Raw genomic sequence first — 6,303 nt, 5'->3', positions numbered from 1 at the left:
GTATTTTTTTCCACCCTGCCCTTAATGTCGTTCGTTCGTGTGTGTGTGTGTGTGTGTGTGTGTAATAATTAGTCATATGATTTTCTTTCTCTCAATTTTTTTTTTTATAAATTCTCTTTTCCTCTTTCCCTCCACCTCCCTCCTTTACTACCACTTCTTCCTGTATACACCGGACCCATTCTGGACTTTCATTCTTCTACTTTTTTTCCTATTCTCTCTTTTACTACCAGTTTCTTTTTCCCCTTCTCCTTCTCTCCCCTTCTTCTCTCTCAGTGCACGCTATATATTTCTTTCCCTTCGATTTTGTTGGGGTCCTTTTACATCCTGAGAAGTAAAGGGAAAAAGAGTGCTGTTTTCTCTACCTTTATTGTTTATATCTCATTCTACCCAGTGCTTGTCCAATCAATCATCAAGCACTGTCCCTATATTGAACCAGGGTGTAGTGCGGGGTCCGTTTTTGTTTTATTTTTATGCTTCATTTCTTTCCATTTATCGAATTTCTCGGTTTCTTTTTTTTATTTTAGTCTCTGGTTTATTCTTTCTTCTATATGAATTTTATATACTCTTTTACTTTTTTATTTTCCTTCTTCTCTGTTAGTGCCATTTTCTCTTCACCTCATTTTGTTTAGTTGTCTGTGTGTGTGTGTGTGTCCTCCATATTCATTCTTTTGCTCCTCGTTTATTCATTTTTCTATAATTTCTCTCTCCACTACAATTTTCCTTTTATCCACTTGCTTCTTTTAAACGCATACGAACCCATACCAATTTTCAGTATTCTACCTCTCCTTCCATTTTTTTAAGTTTCCCCTTTATTTCCATTTTCTCTTTCTGTTTCTTCTCTTTTTTCAAGTTTTCATATTTTTCCATCTTTACATCCTCCTCTCTATATTTTGTTTGGATTCTAGTTTTTCCATTTTTTTTAGTATCACCTTTCTATCACACTTTTATTTACTTTTATTCTTCCGTTTTACTTCTTTCTTCATTCGTGTAGCCTTCTCCTTTGTTTATTCTCTCTCGTGCTTTCATTTTATTTTAGTCTCTCTTACTATTCATGTTTTTGTATATCCATTTTCTTTTTTTTTTCATTCTTACAACCCTCCTCCCCATTATTTTGAATTCTGCTTCCCATTCTTCTAGTCGTTTTTTCTTTAGTATTTCCTCTTTTATTACCGTTTCACTCTTCCCTGGCTTCAGTAAATTTTAGACAGTGTGGAACAACCTTTTACGCAACACATTCTTCCACTTTCTTGAGTATTCTGATATCCATTTTCTTCTATTCCTTCATTATTTATTTTTTTTTACTATCAGTTTATTTTTTGTCTGTCTGTGTGTCTGATTTTTTTTTCTCGTAATTCTGTGTTTTTATAATTGTGGTTTTGTGTAAGACTTTATTCTGGGTGACTGTCTGTTTGTCTGACTGTCTGCCTGTCTGTCTGTCTGTCTGTTGGATTGATGTATGTTAGTCTTCTTTGTCCGATTGTCTGTCTTTAAACCATTTGCCTCATTCTGATGTTTTGTTTGTTTCTCTGTCTCTTCCACGTTTATTTACCTTAGCATCTTCTCGCTCTTTGTCTTTTTCTCTTTCCATCCCATAATCTATCCTTCGCCCTCATCTCCTCCTTACCATTCACCCTATTCTCTCTTGTCTCCCTTCCACTGTTCTCTTGTCATCTCCTCATTCCTTCTCATAAACTATCTCCAACCCTCAACTCTTCTCCACCATTCTCCCTCGTTTCTCCATTACTGTTCTCTCTCATCTCCCTCGTCTCAAACACGAGAAGTGAGAATCTAATTTGGTCCCCTCCGGCTTAGTCTTTGTCGACCATGAAGGGGGGAACAAGGCATAATAATGTACCTACTACGGGGACTCCTGGAGGTGGTCAAGTGTCTGGAGGAGAGGAAGAAAGGGGACGGGTCGAAGTTAAGGAGGATTGTCGCCAGAGTAACGGAAAAAAGTATGGTTATTTCTAGGAAGGAAGTCGGGGAGGATAGAATGACGTTGGGGAGGGTAAGAGCCGTACTTGGGAGAGGTGACACCGTGGATAAAGGGGTGTGGGTCGTAGCTATTGACAGTGCCTTAGGTGAGGGGTATAATAAGAGTCGTAGCTATGAGGGACGCCAATAGCTGGGTGGTTAAGGGTCGTAGTTAGAAAGGGGGGGGGGGGCATCATAGGAGAGGGATAAGGGTCGTGGGTAAGCGGTAACTATGTGGAGAGAGGGGGGGAGGTCGGAGCCAGGAAAGGTTGTGGATGGAGGCTGGGAAGGGAAGGGGAGGGAGGGGAAGGAAAAAATTTCATAACGGAAGGAGATTATGTCCGAAGGGGAAACTCGCCAAGAAAATACAGACTCAAGCTCCCATTTTCTATATAAAATAAGAACAAAGTGTTTTATTACAGGAGTGACCCAACTAACAACAGAGATACTATAGACACTGAACCAGGACCGGACACTACTCAAGTGAACCTGAAGGTGTCATTAACCACTATTTCTCGTGTACTCTACCACACACAAAGGCCAGAATAATCAAAACAGTAAATACGAATGAAAAAAAAAATAACAGATTACATTAAACAATAATAATGGCATAATAAGGGAAGAGTAAAAGAGACTGGTAGTCTTTATATGGGAGGTTTTAAAGACTGTGTTTATATTAGTCAGTAGATCATGTGTCAAGAGGAACTGAGGTTGTGGGGAATTGAGTTATCATATTCACTATTGATTTGAGAACACGGCTGTAGCATGAATGGCGTTTGTATGTAGTTATTCATGTGCGTAGGTGTGGGTCATGTGTGGTTAAGTATGAATTATATCACGCACACACAGACACAGACACACACACAAACACACACACACACACACACACACACACACACACACACACACACACACACACACACACACACACACACACACACACACACACACACACACACATTAAAGAAAAAAATACTGACAAATACACAGACACAAAAACATTACGAAAAAAGAAAAACACAAAACTGAGACCAAAGGAAAACGGAAGACACAATGTAAATGGAGAAGAAGAGCAAATTAGGATAACTCTTTGCTTTGTTGTTTAGAGAGAACGAAAAGGAGCAAGCAAGTGGAAGAGTCAGGAGCAGTAAAATACACAGACGGGAAGGTGAAGAGAGGAGAAGAGCGAGAGAGGAGTAATAAAGGGAGAGAATAGGGAGGTGGAAGAGGCAATAAAGGAGGTCATACACGTAATATAGAAGAGATTTTGTGGAGAGAGAGAGAGAAAGAAAGAAAGAGAAGGAATTGAGGGGGAGGGGGATAGAGAAGAGTGGATAGTGAAAATGCTCGAAAATTCTTGGTAAACCAGAGAGAGAGAGAGAGAGAGAGAGAGAGAGAGAGAGAGAGAGAGAGAGAGAGAGAGAGAGAGAGAGAGAGAGAGAGAGAGAGAGAGAGAGAGAGAGAGAGAGAGGAGAGAGAGAGAGAGAGAGAGAGAGAGAGAGAGAGAGAGAGAGAGAGAGAGTGAGAGAGAGATAACGGAATATAGAATGGAGGATAGAGAAAATGCTGGAAATTTTTGGTAGTCATAAAAATTTTAATTCAGAAAAATGCTGGAAGTTCTCGATATATTAAACGATAATGATTATGATTGGCCAAAAAATGAATGAGGATAATATAAAACGTTCCAGATTCTAACAATTATAGGTAGAGAAAGTATAGAGGGATAATTCTTGTTATATGAAAAAAAATTATCTGAAGAAGCAAAAAAAAGGAGCATTTTAAATAACTTAATTTCTATGAACTAAAATAAAAAAATAAAAAAATCTTGGAAATATATTAAAGTTTCGCGAATAAAAGAGGGAAGAATTAAATACAGAGAAATACAGAAACACGAATAGAAAAAAAAAACTTTAGAGAAATACAAAACGATAGATGAAAAAAAAATCTTGTTTAAAATTTACTTTACCTGATATTAAAAGTATCATCTATACACAGTGACTAGAGAATATATACTGTTATAGAACATCCATAATAACATATAACTTTTTTTTAGAGAGATAGAATGATATATAGAGAGAATATAGCGAAAGGGAAAACTCATATCTTTGACAATATTGTATACCTTGTTGGCTAGAGGGGAGGAATATTGGCTGCTGACATACATTATAGGGAATAGGGATGTACCCGGCGAAATCCTGATAAATATATCTGAGAGAGAGAGAGAGAGAGAGAGAGAGAGAGAGAGAGAGAGAGAGAGAGAGAGAGAGAGAGAGAGAGATCCAACATCAGAAAATAGGAAAAAGAAAATCCAACAAAGTTATGACGTCTAATAAAACTTAGGAAATAATACGATAAACAGACATAAAGAGAGACGCACAGACAAAGAGAGAGAGAGAGAGAGAGAGAGAGAGAGAGAAATCAAACAGTATAAAACGAAAAAAAGAGACAAAATCGCAATGGTTAGATAATAATAGACCTTTGTAGATGAAACGTGGGGGGGGGGGGGGGCAAAAGCAACGAAAACAACGAAAACAAAAAATTGGTTCATTCAAATGTGGAATTACGAGTTCGGATTCCTGTGGCTGTTATTGTCCCCCCATCATTCTGTACCCAACTTGGAATTGGCTCGCCTACGCTGGGGTCGAGTGTGTTGCAATGTGTGTTTTGTAAATGTTTGGATTGATTTTCCTATTTATGAGGGCATGTTTATTGCCCTGAGTATTAGTCTATGTCGTGTGTGTGTGTGTGTGTGTGTGTGTGTGTGTGTGTGTGTGTGTGTGTGTGTGTTGCAAGTGAGCGAAATATTTTTATGTGCACATCTAAAGAGAAACTGTTGTAGTAAAAACATCGCATATATACCCAAGAACCGATAAACAGAGTAAGAGAGAGAGAGAGAGAGAGAGAGAGAGAGAGAGAGAGAGAGAGAGAGAGAGAGAGAGAGAGTAATGGAAAATAAACAAGAAAGATCAGCTGAAAGATAAAAATTGTATTCGACAAAGAAAAGGAAAAAGAAAAAGAAGGGAAATAAAGAGCAAGAGAAAGAAAGAACCAAAAACAATGAAAAAACGAAAGATAAGATAAGGAAGGACACAGAGAGAGAGAGAGAGAGAGAGAGAGAGAGAGAGAGAGAGAGAGAGAGAGAGAGCCTCATCATCACCATCGCATTATCTCAACACTACACCAACGCTATTCTCTTCTCGTGTGGGTCGGCTAATGAATGCAGAATGTCCTGGCCTTCCTTCATCCTCCTCCCCCTCACACAAAAAATCCTGTAACCTGCCCTTTTCTTTTTCCTCTCTGTGCCTCATGTTATCCTCCTCTTTCTTTCATTCTTTCTTTATCTTTATCCATCTGCTCTTTTACTTTGTCTTCCCTCTCTGTAATTCCAGTATATTGTTTAGTAAGTAAATTCAACCAACGATTTGATGCTAAATTTCGATTCTTGGTGTTGATTGATTTTGTCCTTATTTGACATATGTAACATTGACCTATTTTTTATTTATCTTTAATTTGCATAGTTTTTTATTGTCTTATATATCTCTGTTTCCCCTTTTTATTTCCTCTATAGTCATTATTTTATCTTTTCCTGCTCTTCTTTCATCTATATTTATCTTCGTCATACCAATATATGTTTTAGACTTATTTCCCTTTGCCTTATTTAAATTTAAGTATCATTTTACCCATTTTTAACTATCTTTTGTCCCTATTTTCCCAATTCGTTGCTCACGTTTTCATAATTTTCCTTTTTCCTACCAACCACCATTTTCTTTACAGCATTTTATCTCTTTCCTACCGATTTATTTTTGTTACGTATATTTTGTTTTCCTTTATTTCTACCAAGTTACATTCTTACAGTTTTTACCTTTTACTGCAGCTTCCCCCGACGTTTTACTATATGCATACACTCATACAAGCTTCCCAATATTGCTTAAGGTCAGAGGTGCATGCAAATTACCTATCAAGAAGGAGGAATGCCGAAACCTTTTATATTTTATAAAAGGTCTTTCCGTGCCTACCATGCTAAGGGTTCCCCCCCCCCCTCATCTAACGCCTCTTTTAACATGAGTTACCTGTTTGTTGTGGAAGTGAGGTGTGTGTGTGTGTGTGTGTGTGTGTGTGTGTGTGTGTGTGTGTGTGTGTGTGTGTGTGTGTGTGTGTGTGTGTGTGTGTGTGTGTGTAAGGAAAAAAGTCATCCTATTTCCCTCCTCATAACCTAAAGCATGTGTTTTTTTCTCTCGTGTTTAAGGCCAAAATCGGGGTTCACACACACACACACACACACACACACACACACACTCGTTCCTATTTGATCCATTGCATTGTTAATTG

This window comes from Homarus americanus, unplaced genomic scaffold, assembly GCF_018991925.1.
Source record: "Homarus americanus isolate GMGI-L3 unplaced genomic scaffold, GMGI_Hamer_2.0 scaffold18790, whole genome shotgun sequence".
In the NCBI taxonomy this organism is placed as follows: Eukaryota; Metazoa; Arthropoda; class Malacostraca; order Decapoda; family Nephropidae; genus Homarus; species Homarus americanus.
Note: the sequence above shows the minus strand (reverse complement) of the source record.